Source organism: Eumetopias jubatus, unplaced genomic scaffold, assembly GCF_037043125.1.
Source record: "Eumetopias jubatus isolate StellerSeaLion01/CBP00866 unplaced genomic scaffold, mEumJub1_p1.0 scaffold_2, whole genome shotgun sequence".
NCBI lineage: Eukaryota > Metazoa > Chordata > Mammalia > Carnivora > Otariidae > Eumetopias > Eumetopias jubatus.
In genome coordinates, this window is record NW_028274808.1 from 77,275,143 (window position 1) to 77,288,696 (window position 13,554).

Here is a 13,554-nt window from a genome sequence, read left to right on the forward strand (position 1 = left end):
CCCTGGCTGGAACACCCTGATCCCCGAGCATATCTTTCCTAACTGCCAAATGCAAAGCACATCTTCCAAATTCACTGGGTGTCTTCTGAGGGCACTGGACACTAGTCATGATTCTCTCTTGCAAATCCTTTTTCCTTAGCTTCCACAGTCTGATTTCTTTTGGTTTATACCTCTTACTTCTTTGATTGTTCCTTCTTGATCTGCTTTTCAGGGTCCTCTTCTCCCATTCATCTACTTCATCCTCCTTAGACTCTCTGTGGGCAGTTGCATTCACCCCCATGGCTTCAAACACCACCTATATCCTGAGGACATTTCCAGCCTACTCCTTTCTCTTGAGTTCAAGCCACTTACTGAGCATCTCTACTAGATTACCTCTGGATATCTCACATGCTGCTGTCTAAAACTAACTTCACTCCCCATTATTGCCACCTTGACCTCAAACTCTCCTCTTCCTGAATTCCCCAACTTACAGAATGAAATCACCACCTATATAGTCACCCAAGCAAAAATCAAGACTCCTGCCTCTCTTCTCCCTTTCCCACATTCAACAGAATTGGCAAAACTGTTGACCTTGGTCTAAGCATCTCTGGAATCTCTCCTCTTTGACTCTGCCTTTTTTCATTTCACCTTGGATTAGAGTAGTTAAGCTCCCTGTGGGGCCTCACCCCCTCATCCTCCACATAGCTGTTACAGCAAATTTTTAGAAATGTAGATCTGATGTCTTTTGCCTGCTTCCCTGCCTTTAGAATAAAGACCAAACTCCTCAGCACATCACACACTTCCACTCTCATCTCCCACCACTTTCCCACAGGTTCCTAAGTTAGTCATACCAGTATATTTGCAATTTCCTTCCAAACTCATCATACCCTCTTATTTTCATTACTTCTTATATGTCTGAAATAATCCTCCTCTTTGCATCTTGCCTCTTTTTAACTGACCAGTCAAGATCAATCACTCTTGGCAAGGAGGTAAGGCAATAGGAACTTTCAAACATCACCGGAAGGATTTTAAATTGGTTCAATCGCCTAGGAAAAACAGGTTCAGTCACCTAGAAAAACATTCTCTAGTACTAAGTTTACAACATATACATCATATGACCCAGCAATCCACCCCAGGAAAATATCCTGGAAAAACTCATGCACATGGGCACTAGTGTGTATATGTGGAAGCATTGTTCAACAGCCAAAGATGAAAAATCAATCCACATGTCCCAACAACAGAACAGATACAGAGATTGTGGCATGGTCATATGTACAACTATACAGTTTCTGTATATGAAAATGAACAAACGAGCCATTAGCAACAACCTGGGTGAATTTTACAGACAATAGTGGGAAAAGATGACAAAAGAATACATGTAGTCAGATTCAATTTCTCTAGAGTTCAAAACAGAAATAATTAAACTATCAATTAGGGATGCCTTCATTGGTGGTAAAAATATAGATCAAAGCAAGAGTCAGGCCTCTGTTATCTTCGGAAGAACTGTAACTAGGAAAGGACACAGGGAGAACTTCTCAGTCTGGCAATACTCTTTCTTGACACAGCTGGTAGTCACAAAGGTGTTCACTTTGTAACAACTCACTGGGCTGTACATGTATATGAATCTTCATAATTTTAAAATAAAATTTTAAAAATTACATTCTTCTTATACCCTGAGCTTACAAAGTATCAATTTCTCATAATCATTTATTCTTTCTTTCTCTCTTCCAGTAGTTCTTAGTGGAGAATTTTTTTAATCAGCTGATTTTGCTGTATTAGTACAGATGCTCAGACCTCACCACAGTTCAACTGAATTACTAGAATCACTGGATGGTGGGACCAGAATATGTAGGTAAGGGTTTTTAATTTCACAGGTGACTCTGAAAACAACCTCTCATTACAAACTACTGCCTAGACTGGAAGCTCTTTGAAAAAAAAAAAAAAAAAAAACCTATCTTTTTCATACTACCCACATCTAGCACAATACCTGGTATATAACAGGTACTCAAAATATATTTGTCAATGTAATGATAAAAATGCAAACTTGCAAATCTCATGGTTTGGATTTGCATTACTTCTAGGTAAAACATTTGCACAGTGTAGGTATTTACACAAAATGACCCTGGGAGGCTCAGGGTCAGGCTCCTGAAAAGATGTCATGCATGATTGGAGACATTCTTAGGTCATGCCAGCTGACCAAAAGGCAGCCTAAGGCATATATGGAAACAAGCAGGATATGAAGGCTGCCTAGTATCTACCAATGTTTTTAATTCATTTCAGACCATCAAAGCATTGAGAGTCCAGGGCACACACTTATTTTTTAAAAATTGAAGTATAATTAACATATAGTGTCGTATTAGTTTCGAGTGTACAGGGTACTTTTCATTTATTTTTTTTTACAGGGTACTTCTTTTTAAAGATTTTATTTATTTATTTATTTATTTGTCAGAGAGAGAGAGACAGCGAAAGAGGGAATACAAGCAAGGAAGAGTGTGAGAGGCAGAAGCAGGCTCCCCACGGAGCAGGGAGCCCGATGTGGGGCTCGATCCCGGGACTCTGGGATCATGACCTGAGCCGAAGGCAGACACTTCACGACTGAGCCACCCAGGCGCCCCTACAGGGTACTTTTTTTTTTTTAATTTTTTTATTATTATGTTATGTTAATCACCATACATTAGTTTTTGATGTAGTCTTCCATGATTCATTGTTTGCACATAACACCCAGTGCTCCATGCAGAACGTGCCCTCTTTAATACCCATCACCAGGCTAACCCATCCCCCCACCCCCTCCCCTCTAGAACCCTCAGTTTGTTTCTCAGAGTCCATCGTCTCCCACGGTTTGTCTCCCCCTCCGATTTCCCCCCCTTCATTCTACAGGGTACTTTTTAGTCCAATAAATGTAATGTGTCTTTCAATCAATGGAATACGCATGTGTGTACATATATATACACATATATATGTTTAAGTACATACATGAATGTTTTTAAAGCTAAATCAGAGTACTTTGTCAACACTTAAATGTCAATTTATTGTTAGAAATTTCAAATAGTTACATGCAACCTTATGCAGTTGGAAATTCAGTAACAGTATGTTTGGCTAGCCTACTTTTTTTTTTTTAAGATTTTATTTATTTGACAGAGAGAGACACAGCGAGAGAGGGAACACAAGCAGTGGGAGTGGGAGAAGCCGGCTTCCTGTGGAGCAGGGAGCCCGATGCGGAGCTCGATCCCAGGACCTGACCTGAGCCAAAGGCAGATGCTTAACGACTGAGCCACCCAGGCGCCCCATTGGCTAGCCTACTTTTATATCAGTTCCTCTAAAGTATCTCATCCATTTCTGTTAAAATATTTACATTAACTGCCTCACCCCACTAATTAGTTTGTAATTACAAACTTCTTTGACATTCATGGCAAAGAATCAATTACACAAAATTTGGACATTGAGACTATTACATAACTTGGAGTGGAAGCAAGCACTGAACTTTATAAGTCTAAAGTGCAAACGCTCTTCAGGCTTAGAGAAAAGATCCCCCCCGCCCCCAACACACATGCAGATTTAAATATGGTAACATAAAAATGTAAAGACAAAGAGAAAAGAAAGCTTGCCTGACACTATAGATCTAATATCAGCAATAATCTTAGGAACCTTAATTCTTTCCTAACATCTAAAACAGAGAAAGAAAATTGCTTCCCAAGACATATAACCAGGGAAAATAAATCCAGGTATCTTGCATCTACAGAATCATTTGGTGTCCTTCATCAAGCACAGCATTTGTGAGGCAATCCTACTGGGTGGATTAAAATGTGCTTATCTCCATCTAGAGCACATCAGAGACGAGTTCCCATGCCCATCTGGTTAAGAAAAATACAGGGGAGGAAAAGAAAGACTGATTTATTATTCTCTTGTGGCAAACAACTTAGTTGGGTTTGTTTTTTTTTTTTTACCCAAACTGTACAGAACCCAGAATTTAAAACTTATGGGGATCAGCAGAGTTACACAAAGTGCACTGCTCTGGCCTGGAAGCCTATCCCACTCTGCACTCCTTTGCTGTGTCACTGGACCATTGCTGCTGCATTCACAAATGAATATAATGGCCTTCGCTGCAGGGCAAGGCTAAGGACACAAAAATGAGACCTTTCATCGCTAAAACCAATGCTCTTTCAACACCTCTGAAGGCAACTGGCTGAACCAAGCCATGTCCTAAAGTCACACCCAGCAGTACAATCTGTGATACCTTCCATTGAGAAAGGGGTAAAAAAACTACTTTGAACATCTGAACATCTATGAAGAGGTATGCCCAGGAATCCACATTTCAGCATTGAAATTTCAGAGAAGTTTAACCAAAGACCAAAAAAATTAGGTAAAAGTAGAAACAAAAATCCTACTAACCAAAAAGCTTTATAAAGCTTACCAGCTGAAAAAGAAATTACATCTAATCTCCTGATAGGATGGAACCTACATATCATATCCATTATCTGTCTTTTTGCTCCTCACACCTGGACCAAACATTCCACAATTTATAAGAGTTCCCTGTGACAATTTTAATTCTGTGCTTATTTTGAAAGAACTTAAAATGTGTATATCATCCTATTCTGGAATATGTGAACAACTGCTTCTAAATCAAATTCAGTCAGGCCACTCGGTGTACAGTTTCAACTCCTTTGGTCCCAAAGGGTATAACTTTGTTGGAAGTTAATGAGGCAAAAGAGAAGTGGACTTAATCTATGTAAAAGATATGTTCACAGCAAGTTAAGGCCATAGGACATAATTTTACCCTGTAGGAGTGGAGCTTTATTAACAGTGCAAAACTGACTCCTTACATGGGATTCTGAAATATAGCACACTGCACTCAGCATTCAGTACCATGGTCACATTTGGGAACAATTTAGTTTGAGCAAATATTAGCTGTAGCTTTACACTCCTATTTTTTACATTTTTATTGATTATGCAGTTTTGTTTGTATTTACATGATCAATTTATTTAGGTTGTATTGGTGTGTAAGACCTATAGTATGTAAGAATACCTCCCTTTCTACATATTTAAGTGACAATTTAATTAATTAAGGCAATACTGAACTTCTACCAAGTTAGCTGTTAGATTTTTACATTGTTTTTCATGTTTAAGTGGCCCAAATATTGCAAAAGTTTTAGAAACACTGCAATTTTAACGATGTTGGAGAAGAGAGAAAACTTCAAACAAAATGTGCCCATCTAATATTTCTCTTTTTTTTTAGAGGGGGGAAGGGCAGAGGGAGAGGAAGAGAGAGAATTTTAAGCAGGCTCCATGCCCAGCACAGAGCCCAACACAGGACTCAGTCTCATGACCATGAGATCATGACCTGAGCTGAAATCAAGAGTCGGACCCTCAACCAACTGAGCCACCCAGACACCCCCCCATCTAATATTTCTAAAGCAACTGGGACATAATGGATCAAGGGCCAGTCCTTCAACTGGCTCATCATCTGAGCAGAGGTAAAACTTTCCTTGACAGAGTTACCCCAACTTCTGGAGACCTTTGCTTAATACCTTCCTCCTCCATCCTTTAAATCTCACTGTGAGTCTTAGAGGAAGACTTGGCTCCAGTTTTAAGCAAGTGATTGATAATGAGGATGACTCAAAAGATTCAATGCAAGGGGGCACCTGTGTGGCTCAGTCGGTTAAGCATCTGACTCTTGATTTCGGCTCAAGTCATGATCTCAGGGTCATGAGATGGAGCCCCGTGACAGGCTCCACTCTCAGCAGAGAGATTCTCTCTCTCTCTCTCCCTCTCCCTCTCCCTCTCCTCACCACCCCATCCCCCACCCTGACATGTTCTCTCTCTCAAATAAATAAATCTTCAAAACCAAACCAAAAAAAAAAGAATCAATGCAACTGATGAAAGATTCAGAAGCCAGATGTTTGCACAAAAAAGAGGTGGTGTTTACAGGATGGGAAAGAAGGGGGAAATAGCAAAGTGTGACCACTGTCTCCAGATGTCTGAAGAGCTGCTGGGTAAAAGTAAGATAAGCCTTATGTAGCTCCAAATGCTGGCTCTAGAATATAGCAGGCAAGTTGTAAGGACATAAATTCTGGGTTAAGATGCTGAGAACCACCACCATTTATCAAAGAGCCACTGCATGCCAGGACTCTGCTAAGTGTTTTATACACATTATAGGGTTCATGTAGAGCCTTCCATTTATTGGCCTTGATCACTAAACTACTAAGAGATGGGTTCACACCAGGCTATTTCTCAAGTTCTTTTTCTCTCAGAGGCTTGATGAACATGAGTATAAACTGTAGTAAAATTCCTTTTCTCTTTTCTTGATTCTCTGCCAATGAAGCAAAATACTGTTAAGTAAAAAGACCAAGATGATGGACAAGTGTATTGGGGAAGAGAGCATCATCATTGCCTGTAAGAAATAATTATACTGTTGGTATTTAAAACTTAAAGTAATCTTAAGATTGTAAAATATATGGAGTGAAGGAAGAGATAAATCAGTGAAGATACTTTAAAACTTTTATTGTGAAGGGCACCTGGATGGCTCAATCGGTTAAGCATCCAACTCTTGATTTCAGCTCAGGTCCTGATCTTCCAGTCATGGGATCCAGCCCCATGTGGGGCTCTGCACTCAGCTGGGAGTCTGCTTCTCTCCCTCTCTCTCTTCCTCTGCCCTTTGCCCTGCTTGCTTGCACATGTGCGTGTGCTCAATCTCTCTCTCTCTCTCTCCCCCCCTCTAAAATAAATAAATAAATCTTTAAAACTTTCATTGTGATATATTTTGGTTGCGAATGATTATAATTTAATCAACATATAACCAATAGATAACATAGCAGGTCATAAGTGTAGATTATTTTAGTCACTTTGAGATATTAGCAAAGGTTATAGTGTAATCAAAATTACTTAAGTTGATCTCACAGCCAATTTTTTCCTACTCCTTCAGTCTACAAAGTAGCAGCTTCTAACAAATTACAGTATGCTTAGTCTGCTGCCTTATTCTTCCTCTGCAAATCTAGACAACTGTCCAGTTTTAACTAAGAAAGTTTTTTTAAAACACCTATATCCACCTATTCCCACATATTAAAAAATCTAAAAATGGCACAAAAGTAAAATAAATCATCATTGTGCCAGCGGTATCTGTTGCATGGGACAAAGAAATGAATAAAACAACTGTGGCCCCAGCCCTCAATAGGTTTATAATTTTCACCTTCCTGAGAATGTTTTATGAAGAACCTCCAACAGGTTATTGAGGATCCTAAGAACTCCATCTAAACCTGGTTTTTTTCCAGATTTTATTTTTAAGTAATCCCTACACCCAACATGGGGCTCAAACTCACAACCTTGAGACCAAGAGTCACATGCTCTACCAGCTGAGCCAGCCAAGCACCCCTAAACCTGGGTGACTCTTAAAAAGGGACATAGAACCAGACAGAGCCAAGATCATTTCTCTTTCCCACTCCCAGAAACATTTCCCAAGATCACCAAACTTGAAAGGGGGAAGGGTCTTAGCAATTACCTCTCATTTTACAAATGAGGAAACTGAGGTCAAGCAAGGCAACTACGCAGAACTATGCACAGACCTTACTTTGCAGGTGTCAGGATAATGCATTTTATTTCAGGACCCATACATGAAATATCCTAAATTGCTGTTACACCTACAGTGACTGATGAGCTACTGTAATCTTCATTTTCCAAATATAAGTGATTAACAGGTTTGGCTTTAGCAGTGATGGAGCTCTAGAGTGATCTATTGTGACCTATGTAAATCTTGGTGGCTGGAATAGACCCCACTCCCTCACAGTGGGTAGAAAAGAGCAGTTCAGAATATGTAAGTTCAAAAGCCAAGGAGAAAGGCCTCAAGTTCCAGGCCCACCTCTTACTATTGGTGCAAGCGGGCAATTTCTTTATCCTCTCTGAGCCTTAGCTTCACCATCTGTAAAATGGAAAGACAATGCAGCCATATTTCACAAGGTATTGCAAAGGCTAAATGAGACAAAACATGTGAAGGGCTTCACACAGTGAGTGCACATAAAACATCTCACATGTCCATCAACTGACGAATGGAGAAAGAAGATGGAATATTACTCAGTCATCGAAAAGAACAAAATTTGCCATTTGCAGTGACATAGATGGAGCTAGAGACTATTATGCTGAGTGAAATAAGTCAGAGAAAGACAAATACGATATAATTTCACTCAAATATGGAATTTAAACAAAACAGATGAACATGGGAGGACAAAAAAAGAGCAGGAAACCAGAAAATGGACTAACTACAGAGAACAAACTGAGGGTTGCTGGAGGGGAAGTGGGTGGTGGAATGGGTTAAATGGATGATGGGTATTAAGGAAGGCATTCGTTGTGATGACCCAGTGTTATATGGAAGTGGTATTACACTGTATGTTAACTGGAATTTAAATAAAAATTGAAAAAAGGAAAAAAAAAAAAATAAAACATCTCAAAACTGTGCTAAGAATCCCAAATCCTTAGAGTAGTGGTTTACTGATAGAAGAGATAAAAACAGAAGTGGTGGGAGCACAGGCAGGTAGGAATGAGGCAAAGGAGACCTAGCCAGGCAGTACAGCCTAAAGCAATTCCCCTGGCCTTCCCAGCAATGAAGAAAGCAGTTTGACAACCACTGCCCAAGTTTTCTTTATTTTACATCACAGGACCATAAATTATCTATTTCCATAGCCTAAAACCTTATGAAATACTGATTTTTTTCTTTTACCTACCAGAATATCATTCGTCATACTCTAATTCATAAATGCTCCCCCAAATATTCCATTTCTTCCCCAAGCCCTTAATAATTTTTTATTCTTCACATGAAAACTCCTCTTCCCATTACCTCTAGAAAGAGCTTATTATGTAGCTATATTACAGCACATCTGAATTTCCCTGTTTTAGGAAATGAGATGAAGAAAACAACCAGATTTATAGGAGCAGATATAATAGAACATTTTTCTCCATAATGATGAGTTAGCACAGTATTTTTGATGTATCTAAATATAATCCAATTTTTCAAAATATGCATTTTCTTCACAAATATATAGGAACAACCCTATTCAAACTTAATTCATATAAAACTTCCCTTGACAACCAAGGGACTTAGAGGTAACATTACTTTCTGGGCTACTTATTCGATGAATTTATTGTGTGTCCAAGATCTCTGACCTCACCATACTCCCAGTCAGACCTGATGTACCACTAATTACAAAGGTAAGTGTTACAACAGAGGTAAGGACAAATGCTCTGAGTAAGCAAAGGGAAGAGTTATCTTGATCTCAGACCTTGGCTCCAACATCGGTTCCTCTGGAAAGTCTTGTTCATCATCCTGCCCCCACCTCATTACCACTTCATTCACAAGCACCTGAGCTAGAACCAATTGTGTATGTTTGTGTGTGTTCATGTTCACGATCTCTCTCCCTCTAGAATGTGAGCATCTTTAAGAAAGAAACTGTACCCTGGAACAGCCCCTGGAACAACAGATAGACTCTCGATCAACAACTATCAGAGACCAGTATCCCCAAGGTCTGGGAAGAGACTTCACAGATGCAATATTGGAAATGGGTCTTGAAGAACCTAGGAGTCTACCAGAGAAGGCTTGCACACCTAAGATTCAATGTTAAACTGCCACATCCTATCATCACAAATGCCTTTAATGTGTACTGCTTTTGACTTCTATGTGCAAATATCTTTTCATCCATGGGGTTTATGTTTCCTTCCTCACCATAACACGTTTTGAAGAACTCAGTTTCTATTATTACCATAAAAATCTATCTTTCGGGGGGGGGAACTCTACCCTATAAATTGGGTTCTTACTGAGACTCATTTTTACTTAAAACACTCTCAGTGACTATATTTTGGTTTAACACCTTCAAAGAAGCTGACCTAGGGGTGCCTGGGTGGCTCAGTTGGTGAAGCATCTGCCTTTGGCTCAGGTCAGGTCTCAGGGTCCTGGGATCGAGCTCTACGTTGGGCTCTCTGCTCAGCAGGGAGTCTGCTGAGCACTCTGTGCGCGCCCGTGCGTGCTCTCTCTCTCTCTCAAATAAATAAAATCTTTAAAAACAAAAAACAAAGAAGCTTACCTAACCAGATTCAATAAACTAGGCTTACTAGGAGAACTTCGGAAACTTCAAGTGCTTGATCATTTTAGAACCTTATTTTTCTTAAATTCAAATTAATTAAGCCAATTTTAAAGTTAATTTAATGGAATAATGGAATATCACTTATCAAAATAAACAAAATTCTCTCACGTGTCAAAAAATTCAATGTTTGTTGTTGATTGGGGAGTAAAAGATCAAAATAACATAAAACAAATTTTATTTTAGAATAAGAGAGGCAGAGGCAGGTGGCTATTAATATTTTTGACTCCTGGCAAATACTTCCTCAGAGACTTACACCCATTCCCTGCTTGGTGGTAGGACATTTACAGCCTCATCAATTTTCTGGAAGACAGGATCTGGGTAGGGAAAGGCAGCCTAAGCCATCATACACTCAGTAACTAACCACTTAGGGGAAAGGTATATACTTTCATTCTACAAAGGATCTTAGGTAATCTGCCAACCTTTCATTTAACAGGAAAAGACCCTAAACCCCAGAAAACAGAGGTAATTTCTTCTCAAATCCGGTCAGTAGAACCCAGGTTATATTCTATATAACAATGACTTGATCAGTCATTGTTTCTACTATCCATAGGCATGACTCTTCAGGACATTAAAATTTTATAAATATAGGGGCGCCTGGGTGACTCAGTCATTGGGCGTCTGCCTTTGGCTCAGGTCATGACCCCAGGGTCCTGGGATCGAGCCCCACATTGGGCTCCCTGCTCAGCGGGAAGCCTGCTTCTCCCTCTCCCACTCCCCCTGCTTGTGTTCCCCTCTCTCTCTCTCTGTCAAGTAAATAAAATCTTAAAAAAATTTAAATTAAAAAAATAAAATTTTACAAATAAAGCCAAAATGTTCAGAAGTGGAGAACACTCATGAAACAAAAACTGAGACTAGAGGGGCACCGGGCTGGCTCAGTCTGAGGAGCATGTGATTTTTTTTTTTTTTTAAAGATTTTATTGCTTTGAGAGAGAATGAGCGCGCGCGAGAGAGCGCATGCGCGCACACATGAGAAGGGGGAGGGTCAGAGGGAGAAGTAGATTCCCTGCTGAGCAGGGAGCCCAATGCAGGGATGGATCCCAGCACTCTAGGATCATGACCTGAGCCAAAGGCAGTCGCTTAACCAGCTGAGCCACCCAGGCGCCTCAAGCACGTGATTCTTGATCTCAGGGTGTGAGTTCCAGCCCCATGTTGGGTGCAGAGATTACTTAAATAAACTTAAACAGACACTTAAGGAATTCTGACTCTTGGCCCCAGACATGAGAACTTAAGAACAAATCTTCTGAATATCCTCAGTTGTCTAATCAGAGATGCTCTAAGTTTGACTGGCTCATGGTTTCAGGCAGCTGAAATGGATTTTCCCAGTTCTGACTCACAGTCCTCTGAGAGAAGGTCCCCATCCAGTTTTAAAAAGAATAAACAGTATTACAAGGATGCACAGCACCAACTCAGTGAAATTAATCCAGCAAGGGGCAGTAAACCAAAAGGCTGAAGATACCTGCTGATTTAGCAGAGTACAGGAGGAGTGTCAGCCAACACCTGCATACTGTTTTTAGTCTCCAGAGACTTTCAAGGTCAAAGGCAGAAGAAAAAATCTGGGCCATGTGAATTTCTTTTGTCTTCTGAGTTCAATGGGACTGGGGCTCTGAATGAGTGTTCATGCCCAGCTGTCTTGAGTCATCACTTTCTATTCTTCACTAAAAGTATTTCAGAAAAACATTTTAGGAAAACAGTATCTCCTAAACTACAAATGTCATGAGATGGAAGAGGAAGAGAACAGAACATAATGTTGAAAAAAGTACTATCAGAGAATCTTTATTAAAAATGAACCAAAAAAAAAATTGAACTAAAATGGCCAGGGGCACCTGGCTGGCTTAGTTGGAAGACCATGTGACTCTTGATCTCGGGGTCATGAGTTTGAGCCCCACCTTGGGTGCAGAGATTACTAAAATAATAATTATAAAATAAAAAAATAAAATAGTTTTTAAAATTAACTAAGATGAATTAGTCAATTTTGACCATATGGGCAACACCCATATGGTCTGTACCCATTTTTACTGATGCAAATAATAACTTTGCAGGTACCTGATTAGTTCTTCTGATAAATCAGAACATTTCAGCACACAATTTTAACAAAGTTGAAACTATTTAAATTCTCAAATGATGGATATTAAGCATTGATGGCTCTTTCTTTTCTTGAAAACTGCCTTGCAACAGGGTATTCCACTCATTTTGTTGGAACTTCCAAGACCTAGACAAAGATCCATTGTCAGAGAGAATGTCATTATGACAAAAGAAGGGCACAAATTTTCTCCTTTTGCAGTAATTTTATTAAATACTGCTTGAAACAAGCAGGCAATTGGCTAGACTAGGGAAACATTTCTGTTGTGCAAATATTTGTGTTATGTCATTATTTATCATATGGTAGTATAATTTGGACTCTACACATACGGTTCCCCATCCTCCAAAAATCAGTGAATAAATAACTGCAAGGAAATTTGTCAACTTTCAATTTACAGTTGAAACTATACAGGTTTGAGAACCAGACTCAGTGAACATGCAACACCTGGGCAATGTCAAACTCAATGTACAATATGTGCTCTCATTAATTAATATGCATAATGGTCACCTCACCACCCCTCATAATGATATTTATCTTTGGAGTACTTTAATTTCATGTAGCAAATACACTGTTAAAATTACTTGAGAGGATATTAAAATTTTTGTCCCTCTTCAGACCACCCTACGCACAGTATCCCAAGGGAATGTGAGTAATGAGTACTTAAGCAATAGGCATCGCCTTGATTTTTCCATAGCACTGCTAATCTAGCTTGGGTCAGTCCGAAAATGTTATTCCATTTTTGAAATATCTAGGCAAATGCTGCTTTTAAGTATTTAATACGATAAAGAAGGCAATAGAGCCCTTTTAACAATGTATCATTTTATTTATACTACTCTGGCTGTTATCACCTTCTCAGGAAGCCTTTAAAACCAAAACACACAAGTGACCAAGAGAATGTGTAAGTTGAGAACACACAAAAACAGACTGAAGAGACAACTTAATTTTGGCTGGGTCATCATCTAGCCAAGACAGGGAAAACCTCTGGTAACAACTAAGTAGAGAAACTCAACCACTTTCAGGACTCCTCAGTATGGCTATAAGATCTATTAGAGGTGAATTGGAGATGAAAGGGCATATACTGCAGATACTGTGTAACAAGGCACGTTGCTCATTTCCTCATGTGTAAAATGGGTATAAAGCCTTGAAACCATAACACTGGGTGCCTGGGTGGCTCAGTTGGTTAAGCGACTGCCTTCGGCTCAGGTCATGATCCTGAAGTCCCCGGATCGAGTCCCGCATCCCGCTCCCTGCTCAGCAGGGAGTCTGCTTCTCCCTCTGACCCTCCCCCCATCTCATGTGCTTTCTCTCTCAAATAAATAAAATCTTAAAAAAAAAAGATAATATAAGAAAAATAGTTGATGGGGCACCTGGGTG

General features: G+C 39.6%; 1 protein-coding gene across 1 annotated transcript in view; it reads right to left on the reverse strand.

Annotated features, from left to right (window-relative positions):
• The window catches only part of DCLK2 (doublecortin like kinase 2), a 145,452-nt gene that overhangs the window by 130,144 nt on the left and 1,754 nt on the right, over positions 1-13,554 (reverse strand). The window lies entirely within an intron of this gene.